The sequence below is a fragment of the Corvus cornix genome, chromosome 6, assembly GCF_000738735.6.
Source record: "Corvus cornix cornix isolate S_Up_H32 chromosome 6, ASM73873v5, whole genome shotgun sequence".
Classification (NCBI taxonomy): domain Eukaryota; kingdom Metazoa; phylum Chordata; class Aves; order Passeriformes; family Corvidae; genus Corvus; species Corvus cornix.
In genome coordinates this window covers 8,180,912-8,196,726 of record NC_046336.1, presented here as the reverse complement: position 1 = coordinate 8,196,726, position 15,815 = coordinate 8,180,912, and positions in this window count along the sequence as shown.

Genomic DNA, 15,815 nt, shown 5'->3' with positions numbered 1-15,815 from the left:
AGGTGAGGCAAAGACCAAAGGCATCTTTCTGATACTTTATGGGCTTTCCTGCACTGCTTTGTGTTCCTGTACTCTTCTGAGGGGCTAATTCGAAGAAGCTGTGTGGGCAACAGCCCCTTGGGATCCCAATTAAGGCTTCTGAATTATGTTCTAATTTTGTTTCAGTGTTGCAAGGGTGGAAATAATTTAGCTTCCTGCAGCACCACAGCAAAGACTCAAAATCCTCAGCCAGAAAGAAGGGAATCAGTCCTGTCACATTCCTACCTTCAAAATGCACTCTTTAATTTAAGGAAATTTGTTTTCCTCCATCACTTCCTTGGAAAAAATGGTAAAGAGATCCAGAAGAGATTTCCCACTCCCTGCCTTCATACTCATCTATTTCACAGGATAGAAGTGAACAGATGCAGCTTCTGGCTCACAGCATCTCTGTGGCCTGTCAGGATTGCATTTAGCTGCTGTTCACAACTTCTGGGGCACTGTGAGATACACAGACTTCATTTTTCACCAGCTGCTGGGTATTTTTATAAATAGAACCTGATAGGAAAAACACACTTGCTGCTTTTCAAAAATCTACAGGTTGTTGTAACTCAGTTTCTACTGCACAATTCACAAATTCAACAGAAATTACAAATATGTTTCCCAGTAGACTTGTATTCTATCACAAAAAAAACCCTAATTGCATAGTAAGTATACAGACATCATGCAGACAAAATGTGCTGCCTTTCCCCTTTCCCCTCACACTTTCTGCACATCAAAAAATTTGACGTAAAATAAAAATGTATTTTTAGAAACCCCATATTTTGTCTTCATAGATGATGTTTTTACATTTCTCTGCAATCCAAAAAGTCACAGAAGTGGTCTATTGGGGAAGGGCTGTGACTGCTTTTTTTTTAATGACTGTCATGATCCTTAATACCAAAGGTTCCCAGCCACACTTTGCTAAGAGTGACAGCTGAATTCAGTTCATTCTCCTCCTCCTCATTGTAATCTTACTTAAGGCAGAAAAGCATTAGATGGGAAGTGCTGTGAGAATGGAAAATACATTTGTGTATGTGCATTCTTAGGATTTCTGTGTTTGTAGAATTGGAGGTTATCTAACTTATCTCTCTTCCAAGTCCTGTTTTTAAAACTCTTTCAAGCTCTTTTCTAAAGACCTGAGATTGCTGAAGTTACATAAACCTGGGTAATATCTGTTTATGAAAGAAATTGAAAGCTTAACATTATGTGACGAACAACTTCAAGATACCAGCAGCAAAAACCTCCTGTGGAAGGGGAATTTGTGACTTGGATGTTTGGTGCTGGTAAAAATGTCGCCACCCACATAATCATTAATAAACAACACTTTTCTGCTTGCATAAAGTGCTGTTTATGTAAAGACAGTGTGAATGGAGGTGAGATAACTTATTGACAAGGAATTTTGAAGTCCTGTATTTTATTTGGCGCAAGAGTTATGTTAGCAATGACAGTCTCCAGCTGGGGCTTGTGGCCCTTTTGTTCTGGGCTCTGTGGAGACTTGTAATTGGAAGGACCTTCCAAATCTTTCTTTACAATTCTCTGTTGTGCCTCTTTATATCTGCCAGCATTTATGTCCTATTCCAGTCCCCAGTTTAACATCTTATCTTTTCATCTTCATAAATATTTGCTAGTTTCTGGTGAGCTCTCCTTTGCCTGACTGACACTGCAGTTGTGTTCTGCTGAAAGCACCTGGCACACGGATGGATGTGGAGCTACACAGCACTTAGGGCTAATGAGCTCTCAGCATCCTCTGCTCCCTGTGCTGATGAGGAGAAACACCTTTGGGAGCTAACTTAAAGAAAATGTAGAGAATGAATTGCTTTAGGGAAAAGAATCCACTTAAATGTAATGGTGCCTAAAACAGATAGCTCCTTCTGTCTCTAAACTCTCTGATACCATTTCTGCTGTTCTGAGATTATATGGATTTTTTTTTTTTTTAATGCTGGTGAAACAAAATGGAAAGTGCCAACTGTATTTTTTCCCCTTTTTCTCCTCACAAGTGAGTCCAGAGGTTCAGGTAAGCTGGGAAATACAGCAGGAAATCAATGATCTGTCATGGAGCACTCCCAGCAGTTCCCTTTCTAGCTGTGTCCCACAGCAGCAGACAGCATCATTCCCCATGGGCTCTGTGAGGATGTCCCTGTCCCAGAGCTTGCTGCAGCTGCTGGAAGCCTTGCCAGGAGCATGGGCTTCGTGTCACACCAATTTTGCTGATTTTAGGAGCCTCAATTTCCTCACATCCATGCACGACATTTCACAGACGGCCCTTTATGTCTCTGAATTATTCTCACACACCAGGATATCTTTGAATCATCTTTACCCTAAAGGAAAGGAAAAAATATTAGTCTGAGTCAGTGTAATGCCACTGTTGCCTAGGAAGAGCCATTCCTGCAAGGCTCTTTGATTTGAATGACCTGAGCAGAGCACCAACCTTTGCAGGGCCCATTGCTTTGCACTCAAAAGCCAGGAAAAGGCTTTGTGGTGGGAATTTGCAGATATTTAGGAGGCTTTAGCTCCATGCGTCCTAGGTTTATCTACAAATGCAAACAGCAGGATTTGCCTGTGCTACACCTCTCAGAAGAAGTTTTGAGAGTATTTCATTATTAAGAATTACAGCAATAGTATGCAAGGAATGTCTGGGAATAAAAGCATTTTTCCAAGTAGTTGTGACCAGTGTTTAGGACAATGTCAGCTCTTTACTTGACTGGGCAATGAAAATAAGAACATGTGCCCCTTATAAGAGAAACATACCTGGATTTTGCCCTCTTGGTAATATGTTAACAGATTTTTTTAGCAAGTGGCAAATGACCATGGTATTCACCATGAAATCAAGTTTGTGAGTGCCCAAATAAACTACATTTCAGAGATGCAAACTCAAGATTGTGTACTCATTGGGTTAACCAAATGTACAATCTGTTCCATAAAGCTAAGAAATAATGAGCCTAATTTCTTAACTAAGCCCTATGAGTTTTAATAATAATATCAGTACATTTTTTAATTAGCCTAGAAAATAAGTATTAGATTTTCCTGTGCAAAGCCATGGTTTCTCGCTGCTACAACTCTCCAGCCTTGTGTGGGTCGCTTCAGGGAAAGGATGATCTCCCAGCTGTGTAGGAGTAAAATGAGAATTTCTATTCTGTGGGAGGCTATGGGAACTGCATGGCCTCTGCTTGCTCATAGACTGAATTGTTTCTGGCCTTTTATTGCCTTTGAAGGGCAATGTAGGACGGAGCAGCTCTGGCAGTTCGAAGGCAGCACAGGTGAACCAGCCTGACACAAGAAGGAGAATCAGAGGAATATGGCAGCAATCTTCATGCAGTTCCTATGCAAGGAAAGCTGACTTGTGCACAAAGCATCTGGACTATAAAGAAGAATCTGGCCCTTTGTTTATGAACCTTCATGTTATAACATTGGCAGCTTAGATGAAAAACACTAAACCATCAGATCATTAATACCTTTCACGTTTTGTCAAACCATGGGTGAAAACTCCAAACAGAACTCAGGGCAAAGTTCATTAAGCTGGCAACAGTCCTGGGAACATGAGCCAGGAGCTTAAACCCAGACTCCAGTGAATTCTGTTTATCTGTGTCATTGCCCAAAATGGTCAGAGAAGGAAAACAACAGTGGACACCACAGCAGGTTCAGTTTCTCTGTTTTGAGTTCCTTCTGCATTACAGAGAGGAGAGGAGAGGAGAGGAGAGGAGAGGAGAGGAGAGGAGAGGAGAGGAGAGGAGAGGAGAGGAGAGGAGAGGAGAGGAGAGGAGAGGAGAGGAGAGGAGAGGAGAGGAGAGGAGAGGAGAGGAGAGGAGAGGAGAGGAGAGGAGAGGAGAGGAGAGGAGAGGAGAGGAGAGAGAGGAGAGGAGAGGAGAGGAGAGGAGAGGAGAGGAGAGGAGAGGAGAGGAGAGGAGAGGAGAGGAGAGGAGAGGAGAGGAGAGGAGAGGAGGAGGAGAGGAGAGGAGAGGAGAGGAGAGGAGAGGAGAGGAGGGGAGAGGAGAGGAGAGGGGAGAGGAGAGGAGAGGAGAGGAGAGGAGAGGAGAGGAGAGGAGAGGAGAGGAGAGGAGAGGAGAGGAGAGGAGAGGAGTCTTAACACATCAAATGTCCATGTTTAAAAGTATGTCTGTGCTTCCCCTCTTCTTGGACAGGGAGCTTGAACGTTGGACATACAAGTTAACCACTTTTCCCCTTTTTCAAGATTTTCTGTTCTCTCTGCAGAGATGAAGGTCTCTGTTTCATTCAATTTTCTGATGTTCCTCATGACACAAAAATGCCCAGGAGCATGTACAGAACACCCTTGAAGCTGTTGAAAGCTTGATACAAACTTTAATGCACTCTTGTTATATCCTCTTGCAGCTGCTGTGTGTCATGCAGGGTTTCTCGTTCTTGTCTGCAGGAGATATCTTACCAGCACTTGCCCGCAGCAGCATGGCATAAATCACAGAGACCAAATGCCCTGCTGATGTGAAGGGGTGATGTTCTAGGCACACCAGGGAGCTTGTTCTTTTGTAGTGGCAAGCACCTGGCACTAGAAGTGTGTGTGCATGTGTGTGCACAAGTGTGCTGCAAAATGGAAACTGTACCAGAACCCACGTCCTCGTATTCTGTTCCCTGCAAGCACCATGGTAACTCCCAGTGGTGCCCTACATGATGCTATAAACAGCTATGAAGGGCTACAACGTAATAGATAAGTAGCTATAAATAGCTTTAGGATTTGTCTAGAGGAGACAGTTTTATGTCGTTTTAAATTCCATCAAGACTCATGCACCTGCAAAGAGTTGCTGAACATTCCTTCTACTCAAATATCCAGAATAATAAGTTTCTGTTAGCATTATGGGGATATTTTTGTGATGAAAAGATTCATGTTCTCTTTTAAAAATCAGGTAATAATGAAATTGCTAATAAAGATATGAGTATTTAATCTCTCATTTCCCTGTATTAGGAAGGTGAAGGCTTCTTGAATGCCTAGGAAACATTCACTGGATATTGAATAATTAGTGGCAGAGCTAAATTAGCCTGTGGGTAATTAGTCCAACCTGCAGATGCCCCTGGAATGACACACTCAAGCAAACTGGTGATTTCTTGAGTTGCAGGTTCCAGCTGGCCAGAAATCAGCTTTGACCACAACAGCAGCCTCTGACTAAGACACTCCAGTGCTGCATATTTTTAGGCTGTAGCACCCATCACGTAGCACAGCTGGGGCAGGTGCTGCCATGGGTTGTACACCACAGCCCAAGCTCACACTGGGACAACCCCTCCTGAATACACACCCAGAACAGACATGCCTTTGGATTTCCAGAGCCCCCAGGTCTAGAAAGGGCTACACAAGGTCTCCCGTCTACTGCTGCTGCTTTGTCAAGTGATACAGGCCACAGGTGACAATATTGGAAAGGCAGGTGCAGACTGGAAAACAGTAGATTAAGCAAGTTGTCCTGGCAGACCACAGCTGAAGGAGCTCCTCATGATGGGGCTCATCAGAGTATCAGGAGACCTGCCAGCAAACGTAAACGTTTTGTGAATTTGTCTCAGTTGTATTTAACTGTCCACGAATAACAAACCACAATAAATGGTGAAAGCTGAAATTTTTCCTCTTGGCAACTCCAGCCAGAACATTTGGTTTCCAGCTGGAAATAGGTCTTCATTTAGAAATTTCATTCCCTTTTGTTCAAGAAAATAGGTTTTAGAACACCCTACAATGCTTGAATCTGAAATGAAATGTTTTCTTTACATCAAATTCCAGAAACTTGTGGGGTAGGGAGTTTGAGAGATTTTAATAATTTTTAAAAATAAACAGAACTATCAATCATTGGAAAAGTTCTCTTCCTGGCTTTGCCTCTGACTTCTGATGGAACTTGGGGTATCTCAGGACATTTACTAAGCCATTGTTTTTCCAGCTTAATTTGGAGCTATAGCTATCCCTGCCTGTGTTTGTGCTACACTGACCTCAGTGGGCCCTACTCTAATGAAAACTGCAAGAGTTCCTCTGCTCTCGTTCTCTCCTCCCAAGGCCTCCCGGCAGACTCAGTTCCTCAGCCTCACTAAAACCATTGATGAGCCATGGGCAATGGCCTGTATGTCTGCAGACATGACCTATCCTCTGCCTCCTCCCTTGATCTGCTTGCTGCTGCCTTCTGCAGAAGAGAAGGCTGCTCAAGGGAGAGCAGATAAGTTGATCTGAAAGGGCAAAGGGCTTCCTGAGGTGACCCCTTCAGTGCTGTCTCCAGAGCACCAAACCACAGCCAGGCCAGCCCTGCCTTGGACTGGGTCAGCATCATCTCCCCAGTCCACAGCTCTCAACCAGTGCAAGATGAGCCAGGACAGATTGTTCTCCAGGACACACTCTTAACTTCTGCTACTCCCCAGTGCCAGCAATTCCTTTAGCTAGTCACGCTCAAGATTAGTCCTTTCTGTGGATATCAGTACATTTTTCCCAGTAATCCTCTAGTTTATTTCCTCTTAAGAGTCCTGAGAAAGCTTCTGCTGGCACAATTTATCCTGACTCTACAGAAATCAACAGAGCTCTGACAAATTTTTTTCCAAGTCAGGTTCTTCAGCCACTTGGCAAGGAGTCCCATAGGGCATTAGGGTAACGTGAGAGGAGAATACAGATCTTTGTCCCTGCCCTTGGAGAGGCAAGGCAGAGCCCAGGGAACAAGAGTGAAAGGGCGGTGCTTTGTTAACAGGAATGAATGTCATCATAACGCCACCATCATCTGCCACTGCAATCCATCTGTCTCCATAGCAAGGAGTTAGCAGTCAGGACTGCATTGACTCTGGCTGCATGGCCTCACAAAGTCTCATCTATTTTCTGCTTGAGTAAAAACAGTGAGGAAGAGGATAGAATAACCGCTTGCTTTCATTGGGTGTTTTGGGAAATGTGATTAATGGGCTGCGTGGATGGTGTTAGAGCTTATGCTGTCACAATAACTCTTCTTGCCTGATAGTGCAGGGCTGCACATCTCACCAAACCTTGTCAGAGTAATAGTAAATAGCCTTTATAAATTAAAGAAAGAGTAAAATCAAGATTAGTACCAGGAAGGATAGAAAGTCTTCTTGGAAGTTGTTTCCTTAATATTTGGATATAATCAAACTTATTCAGGAATATCCATCTGTATGCAGAAGAAAGAAATATGCTTTTGTCCCCTGCAGCAGAGTCCAAAAATGAGGTAGTAAGTATTGCTTCCTGATCACACACAAATGGGGTTTTTATCTGTGCCAAGATCATAATATGAGCACTCAAATAAAACTGCAAGCAGAGAAGAAAAAGAGCTCATACCTGAAAGCCTTTGGTGACTCTTTGCATCCCCTGAGCTTCACTAGCCTGCTCTAATGAAGCTTCACTGGAGCTTTGTTTTCTGAGAACATTTATATTCTATTAGGAAAATGCAAACATCTCTAACAATAGCTTTGTGTCAGGCCACAATTGTAGCCCTTGATGCTAATGCAGGCTATTAAAAGACAAAGTTCAGCCAAAACCCCTTGGGTTCTGGGAGAGCTGTACAACTTGGATATCAGATCCACTTCCAGTTTCAGAGCTTTGCTATACAGATGATTTCAAACCTCGCGATTCCACCAAGGGAAGTTCAAGTCGCAGAGGCCACTAATCTGAGAGGGGCTGCAAATCAAACACAATTAAAATGCCAAAATATCTTGGCAAATAGGAAAATACCCCACAAGTGTAGAAAAAAAGATAATTCCGGAGGGACTACAGCAGAGCAGAAATAATTAAACATAACTGCAGAAAAGGGGACAAACAATTACAGGCTGAGTTTAATGTTGTCCCTTTGCAATAAGGTGAACAGCAGGTGGGGCTGCCCAGGCTGGAAACTTCGGGTCCTAAGGCAGGTGGAGTGACCCTGCTCCAGATGGGGCTGGGAACACTTGAGCTGAAGCATCAGCTGCAACATGGGAAATCCAGACAGTAGGGAAAACTTTCTGGTTGAAATTGTAGGGAAGCAGTGCAGTAGATTGCTCGAGGATGCCACAGAATCTGCACAACAAAAGATTTTGCAAAACAAGTGGGGAATGGGTGAGAATGGCAAAGGCAAAGCTGCTTCTGTTCTGGAGGAGGGGCAGGGGCTTTCCATGGTTGCCATGCTGGAGTTTGGGCTTGAGTTCTCAGAGCCAAAATGAGTTAGAGCCAATTGCATCCACGCAAGCTGTGCAGGATCACGGGTTGTGCAGGAGAACAGGGTGTTTTCCAAGTACTTCCTCAGAGTGTCTTCACTTTAATTCATTGCCCACAGGGCTGCTCAACAGAAAGAGGAAGGCAACACTCCAAGGAAAACATCCCTGAGTGACCTTCAGTGCCACCAGTTAATCCCTCTGCTCCAGGGGCTGGCTCGCTCCAGCCCAGTGCCAGAGCACTGCCAGTTCACATGAGCAACGAGTTTGGGTTCAGTCACAGGACTTAAGCCAAAAACACAATAAATGCAACCACTAACTCCACATCTTCCAGGAAATACAGACTTCCATGCAAGAGTTCCTTACCACTTCCATGAGATTTGCAAGCCTGTAAAGTGTCCCGTGCTGTGATTGCTATTTGACTGCCCCTGAGTGTCTCCCTGTAAATCAGTTCCTTATTCCAGAAAGGCACCTTTGGATGTAGTCCCAGATACTGGTAAGTGGCAAGAGTGAAGGAGGGCAAAAGAGGAATCTTGCAGTCACTAATGGTTTTGCCCAAACAGAAGTTTTACAACTTGTACACACAGAGTTACAGGAAACAATCGATTCCCTACAGCCATCCTGAAATCAAAGCATCACGCCTCTTTCTGAGGCTGAATCCAGATGATATTCCACATCCTATCATTCCTTATGGGGCTAGGAACTAGGTGAAACAGACTGTCTTTGTGAAGAATCCTTTCTGTTTGAAAGGGCATGCATGAATCTTCATTTCTCCTCATCGTCTGCAGGACTCTGTGACACATGCATGAGGGAAGCATTTTAAGTACATCCCCCCAGTGTGAGTTCAAAGGAAAGTGAGCTGGACAAGATGTGCCAAAGGGTTTAACATCTACGCCATTCCTATAGAGCATTGTTTTGTCCTTCACAGTGTGTGAGGAGACACCCACATGTGTTTTCCACTTTCATTGTGAAAGCAGGAAATGTTTAATTAAAATCAAACTTAACCTACTTTGTTTTCTCCTCATGCTGAAGTAACATCAGCTGCTGAAAGGGAGGATCTGTGAGTCCTGGAAGCCAAATGGCCTCACCCAACAGAGGGACAGAGCTGGAGAGATCCAAACAGATCTGCTGGGATGATGTCTGTGTCCCTGGGGTATGGGAACAAATTGGGTCATGCACCAGGAGGGGCAGGACTTGGGGTGGGCTGGGGAAATTCAACAGAGATAGTTGTACTGGGCCAGACTGTGTTCCATTTATACAAAATTACAGAAAATAAGGATGGCAAGAAGCTCTCCACAAGATAAAATCCACCTCCCTTGCTCCGTTCTGTCACCCTGGTGAGCCACAGTGACTGGGAGTTAGGATAGCTGAGGTGAGGACAGCTACAGGTACTGCACCCCAGGATCCTCCCAAACCCAGCAGCTGTGCTGGTGATGGTACCAAATCAGTAAAAGAAACTCAGAGAGATGACTGATTTATATCCTCACAGGATCAGGCCAAAGGAAGGACACTCCATCTATCTTAGTATCCAGATCTTATTATGTTTCTCTTTTCACTTGCCAGGGGCTGAAAAGCTTTTCAGTCCCCTTTCAGTGGCCATAAAGTAACAGGAATCTCTGTGTTCTGTTCAGTAATGCAGAAAACAGTCCTATGGTCAAGAGTGGTTTGGGAGGAAGGTTAAGGCTGCACATTCTTTTCCCAGGGATAACTCCATGTCCAGTTACACATCATTGTGTGTCAAGCACAACTTCATTTTGTCACAGAAGGTAGTCTCAAGTGCTTTTTGCTATGGCACTTCAAGTGCCAGGAGAGGCACTAGTTCTCTCAGGAAAGAATAAAAAGTATAATTGTGTAACAGGAACTTTCCATGCAGTGATTACAAGTAAAGTCCTTGGAGACATCCATTAGACCACTTTGGAGTGTTCTGTAGCATCAAGGTAGGCTCTGATCAATAAACTCTAAAGAATGTAATTAATTCCAGTAACATTTTCACCAATTCGGATACTCTTGAAATGGAAGTGTTCTTCAAATAATTCAGTGTTTTGGGTCAAATCTCTGTGTGCAGTTTTCCTGCAGATGATGAGTGATCCAAGTCAAGCTAGAAGCAAATTAGCGTTTGCAATTTTAATAAATTTCCCAGCCAGGTGTTAACTTTCTCATTTACAAGGAAATTTTGAGGCAGGCTTGTCAAAGCTGTGAAGTGCTATTTAAAACCCTTTGGGATTGTCCTATTTATCAACATAATCACTGGCATTTTTCTATAATTTAGATGGGGTCTTTAGTGCTTAGAAGAACACCAGCCAGAATACAGTGCTAGCCAGGATCCTATTATTAGAAGACAACCCATGCCCATGGAAGCATAATCCCTGTCTCAAACAGCATATTAAAGTAGGCTAAAATTCCTTCCTCAGTTACCAATGGAGAATCTGAGGATAAGAAAGAAAAAAGCTACTCAGAAAATAGGATTCCTTTCTTCCATGAAATTGTAACATTCTGCAGCGAAGGGAAGGCTGGCAGACAATGGATTTTCTAAACATATTGTCATGTTTATGAATCCGAAGTGGGAAGAGGATGGGAGGAACTATCCCACATATCAGTGCTATGGCAGAGGAGGTTTGTCTCCAATTTTAATCTCACTTCTTGTTTTCCCTTCATTCCCCCTTTGGCCCATCCTGACATCACCCATGCTTTAACAGTTTGGCCCCTTCCTCCTGTTTTCCCTAGAGAAGGGGAAGTAAACAGAAGTTTAAATGAGCTTAGGAAAGAGCTCAGGGCAGAACAGGAGCATAAAGTACTGGGGCTCATAGGGTTGAAGTACAGCAGTGTTGTTTCTTCAGCTTTAGAGCTATAAAATGACAAGCAGCAGCACACAAACGTGTTGTCATGACAATGAGTGTGATAAAAAATCGGGGTTCTTTTCATGGCTGATGCAGTGAGGGAAAGGTAACCAGGACAGCAATAAACACTTGAGAGAGTTCACTGTGTTGAGGAGCACAGAATTTAAAACATAATTAGAGACAAATAATTTGTTATTGATGAGATGATCCAAACTTTCTCATCTGTATTGAGGGACAGTAGTACAGGGGAAGCTGTTCCAGCCTGACCTAACACCTGCAAAGTGACTCTTCCTCATGGCTGCTATGCCACACTCAACCCATCCAACCAAGAAAGGTACAAGACGAACCTGTGGATCAAACATACAGTACAGTCTAATGCCTTGAGACTATGAAAGAGGTGAAAAATTGAAGATGTAGAAGAGAACATATTAAAAGTGCTAATAAGTGCAGGTGCTAAATTGTGAGCCATGGCACAGCGCTCTCCGTCCACTCAGGCTGGGTGAGTTAAAGAGGCAGTGTACAAATCCAACAGTCACAGCCTGAAGACCCTGTGTGCTCGTCACTGCAAGAAGGCTGTGTCTGTGAAAAAATTCTGAGCTCATTCATTTTTTAAAACCTTTTTCCCTGTTTAAACCTTTCTTCTCTGTCACTGTTCAGATCAGTGACATAGGAACACCATGCCATGACCTGACAACAGGCTGCTTCAAAATGTGCAGTTATCTTGCTAAAAGATTCTTTTTTTCCTTTTCTCTTGTGTTCATGAGTTATTTTCCTTTGATCCTAAGGAAGCAGATAATGGTTCATTTCGGACAAAAGACAAACTGATAATAACAGGTCTCTCAGTTCATAGGAAGGTTTTCTTTGTTTTCAAGTCAAAATCCAGTAGCTCAGATCCAGCCAGCTGCCTGAGTTTCTGGATGTGGCTCTTGAGCAAGGTTTTAAAACTCCATCCAGCATTGTTTAATTGATGAAGAGCTTTATTTTTGAGCTTCCAGGGAAGACATATCAAACAATAAGGAATAATGGAGTCCAGCCCAACATATTTAGTGAACTGTGGGGATCAGTCCATCCACGGGTGTTTTGTTTACACAAAATAAAGTCTCCAGTGTCTTCTAGTCTCAGTGTCATCTCTCTCTCTGTCTCAAAGGAGACAGTCCTTCTACGTTGAATTCCAAAGGCAGAAGTAGACTGTACCTTTCTGCTTGAGCACAACTGACCACACTTGTGTTCTGCTTTGTGATCTGTTCAGGATCTCTGCTGCTTCTCTAAGACTGCTCCACAGCCTACTAGATCACACTAGAAGGAAGTTTTTCTTTATATTCCTCCTTCTTCTTCAGCTGCTGTAGCTATGTTCAAGTGTCTTGTCCAAAGCCATTGTTCAGGACATCTCCCATTCTGTTGCTAAACACACTGCTAAACACACTCCCTTGCACAGAAGTTCTTCCCCATCCATGCTCACAGCAATCGTCTCCAGCAGCACACCAGGTTTGTTATCTGTCTCACAGTGCTTATTTTCTTTCCCTTCACAGCTCACCTGAACCCATTTTCTTCCTGCAATCATCTTCCTGTGAAATTAAGAACGCATGCAGTCAATTAAAATTTCAAAACCAGCTCCTCCCTTGAAGGCACACATACTTGCAAGCCCAGCAGGGCACACCGCAGTTCGCCAGCTGGGATTCTTGGGAATGGCTCCTGCTGGGCATGAAGTCCCCATGTGGTGGGCAGCACCCACAGACAAACCATCTCCATTTCACTTAACAAAACAACAAATGTGGGAACTGCTCAGCTAAGAAACTACTGATTTATTTGTGTTGCATCTAGGGAAGAGGGACAGCGTATATTTTTTTATATTGGAGCTACACTGTGCCATAAGCAGCTCACAGCACTGGGACTAAAAATATCCCAGTTATTGGCTTCCCACTCATACTGGAGGGACAAATCTTGCACACGAAAAATGTTATTTCTTCCTTCTCTGTCACACATATGAGGAAAATGCTGGAGAAGTTTTTGCTTCTTCTTCCTAAGTATCTGTCCATTTAGTATATATGTTTTCATTAAATGTATTAAAGTTCACCACCTCCAGACAACACGCCACTGTTCTTACACAAAGTTTTACTGCTCAGAGAAGAAGCCACACAAGGGTTAAATGTCCAAGGCTGGGAGCACATAACCAAGTGGGGATTGTAACTAAGGGGCAACCAGGCTCCCTTCCTGCTCAGTCACACTGCTGTCTGCACTGCAATGATTTCATTCACCAAAACACGGCCACGGACAAAGAACGGACTCTGCAAAAACAGCCCCTTATCTGCTCCTGCCTGCCTCTTGTCCAAGTCATGTGTGCTTAGTTTACTGACACAAACACCCCTCTGCAGCCAAGGCAGCTGCAGGAGCAAGCTGTGCTCTGATACAGCTCATGCCTTTACAGCAGTGTAAGAGCAGTAGCTACTGTCTAGCTGAGCCCAGGAGCTTCACTGTTTATAGAGCTGGAAGAAAAACAGTGTTTGATTCTAAGGGATCAAGTAGATCTGGTTGAGCTGGCAATCAAAATAAAAAAGTCAGTCCTGATTTGTAACAATAACTGCGGCGAGTATGAAGTAAAGATTGGCTGTAGAGAACAAACACAGAGCAGAGAAATGTAATTCCCAGGAGGTGTTTTAACTTTTCTTCAGTTTGATTTTGTTGATAGGAAGCAAAGGGGTTCAAAGTACTTGGGGCTAGGGGGATGAGGAGTAGGTGGCAATAGATCAACTGAGAGCCTCTAAATGCCATAATTCCAACCACATATCATTTAAGCAATTACTCCTCTGAAAATTAAAACTGTGGGGAGCTTAACTTCAAATATATTTCTGCTGTGTGTGTTCTTGGATATCTGCTGTGAAAGAAGCTCTGCAGCAGCCTTTCTGTGAGTGAGGCACTGGTAGGCTTTCTTCACTCTGCCCAAATACTACTTTCATTTACATTGATAGGAGCTTATTCTACTGGACATCTTTTGTCCTTTGTCAGCCCTGGCTGAAACTTAACAACAGGAGGAAAGACTTGAGAAGAGAGATTAGATGACTCATCACGATCATCATCATGATGATGCTTTGCAGTCATTCCATCAGCGTTCATTCCTGCCATGAAAGGACTATGGAAGCATGGATATAGGATATGCCATGTTACAGACCTCCTGTCATGCTGCAGAAGCTTTTCCAATGGAAGTATTTTGATTCCAGTCTTAAATGTCAGTTCCATGCTTTCTTCAGTTTCAGCTCCAGAAAGTTCATTGAGGACACTCACCTTTTATTTTCTTGCAGGCTTACAACATGAAAAGCAAAGCAAGCACAGCCCAAAAGCTCAAGGGAAAAAAAAAAATCAACCAGGAAACAAACAAGCAAAAAAACCAACCAGAATACAGAGCATTTAAGAAAGACCTGTTTTTCTAAATGTAAAACCTCAAGAGTTTTAGGCCAGTATGATTTTTCTAGGCAGGGCATCTTTGCCACAAAACAGTGTTTGGTGTTAAACAACTAAGACGATGCCTTAGTTCACAGTAAATGGGTTTATAGAAAAACTTTTGTTAGTGCTGCATCTTCTGACCTGGTGAGGCAGTCAGGGTATTATGGTGTTGCTATGGCATCTTTTTCTAACTACTTGATTGTATTTCTAAAGAATCTTTGAAAACTGAGACTAAAACGTCTTTTCCCTCATCTGCTTTTTAGCACTTAACACTGGAATATGACCCAGTAGGCAAAATGTCTCATTATCAATTATTTTTGAAGGAAAATGGTTTAGCTGATAAAGCCTTTAGAACCATGTTTATATATTCAAAGAGCAAATAATTAAACCATTTGGCACAGTAAACAAATGCTTAACTTTCCTGAAGAGCAGAAAATACATATAATGTTAAGGTTGTTCAAGCTTCTGTGAAGCAAAGATTTGCTGCAGCAAAGAAGTTGAAAGGCAATGATGAAAGCAGAAACTGGAGACCATGACACGGGACCCACAGGGTCTGAGGATGAGCCATAGGCTAAAGGCCAGTCACTGAGGCCCAGATTCATCCCATTTAACTTCAGGCACTTAAATGAATTGGCTAATGTAGGAAGCTGGATTCCCTCATTAGAAAATGTAGAGAGAAAAGCTTCTTCAAAGAGATTTGAAGCACAGCCAGAACTAACATTTCTCTTTACTACATGTAAGAGAAGTTTAAACTCTAAAATTCAGTGATGCTTCTAACCTGAGACCTCACTTAATTGCATAAAGTTACTTCCCAGCCATCCCAGACTTGAGTCCAGCTGTCTCTGCTGCAGCCTAAATGGCTCTTGCTATAATGTGTGTCCATTCCTTCTTCTCCTGTATCCAGCAGAGAACAGTTTATTCCTCTCTTCTTTGCAGGAACATTTTACACTGTCATTGTGTCCCCTTAGTGATGTCTCTGGAGTAAACAAACGCAGCTCTTTCAGTCTTTCCACTCTAGCTACAGTATCAAGGACTCTGGTTGTTCTCACTGCTTGCTTTTGGGATCACGCCACTAGGCTCACATACTTCTAAAAGTTGGCACCTAAACCTGGACACAGGCATTGCCAGTAGGCTCATACCAGGTGTTTATTTGCTACTCTATTTTCAATAGAGTAGAGGGATTACTTTATGTCTTGCATGTAGCTCGTGGTGATTATGCAAGCACAGCCACCACTCCCCAGAGGCCTTACAGCATGTCAGGATTATCAGACCTTTTCACTGAGGGAGAAATAACAGCCCTGCCCCCTTAGTCCTGCTCCCACAAGAATGTCCTTTCATGGTATGATAACTGGTGCCAAGAGTAATAAGCGCAGGAAATGGGCATAAAGTGGAAAAGACAAGTTCATT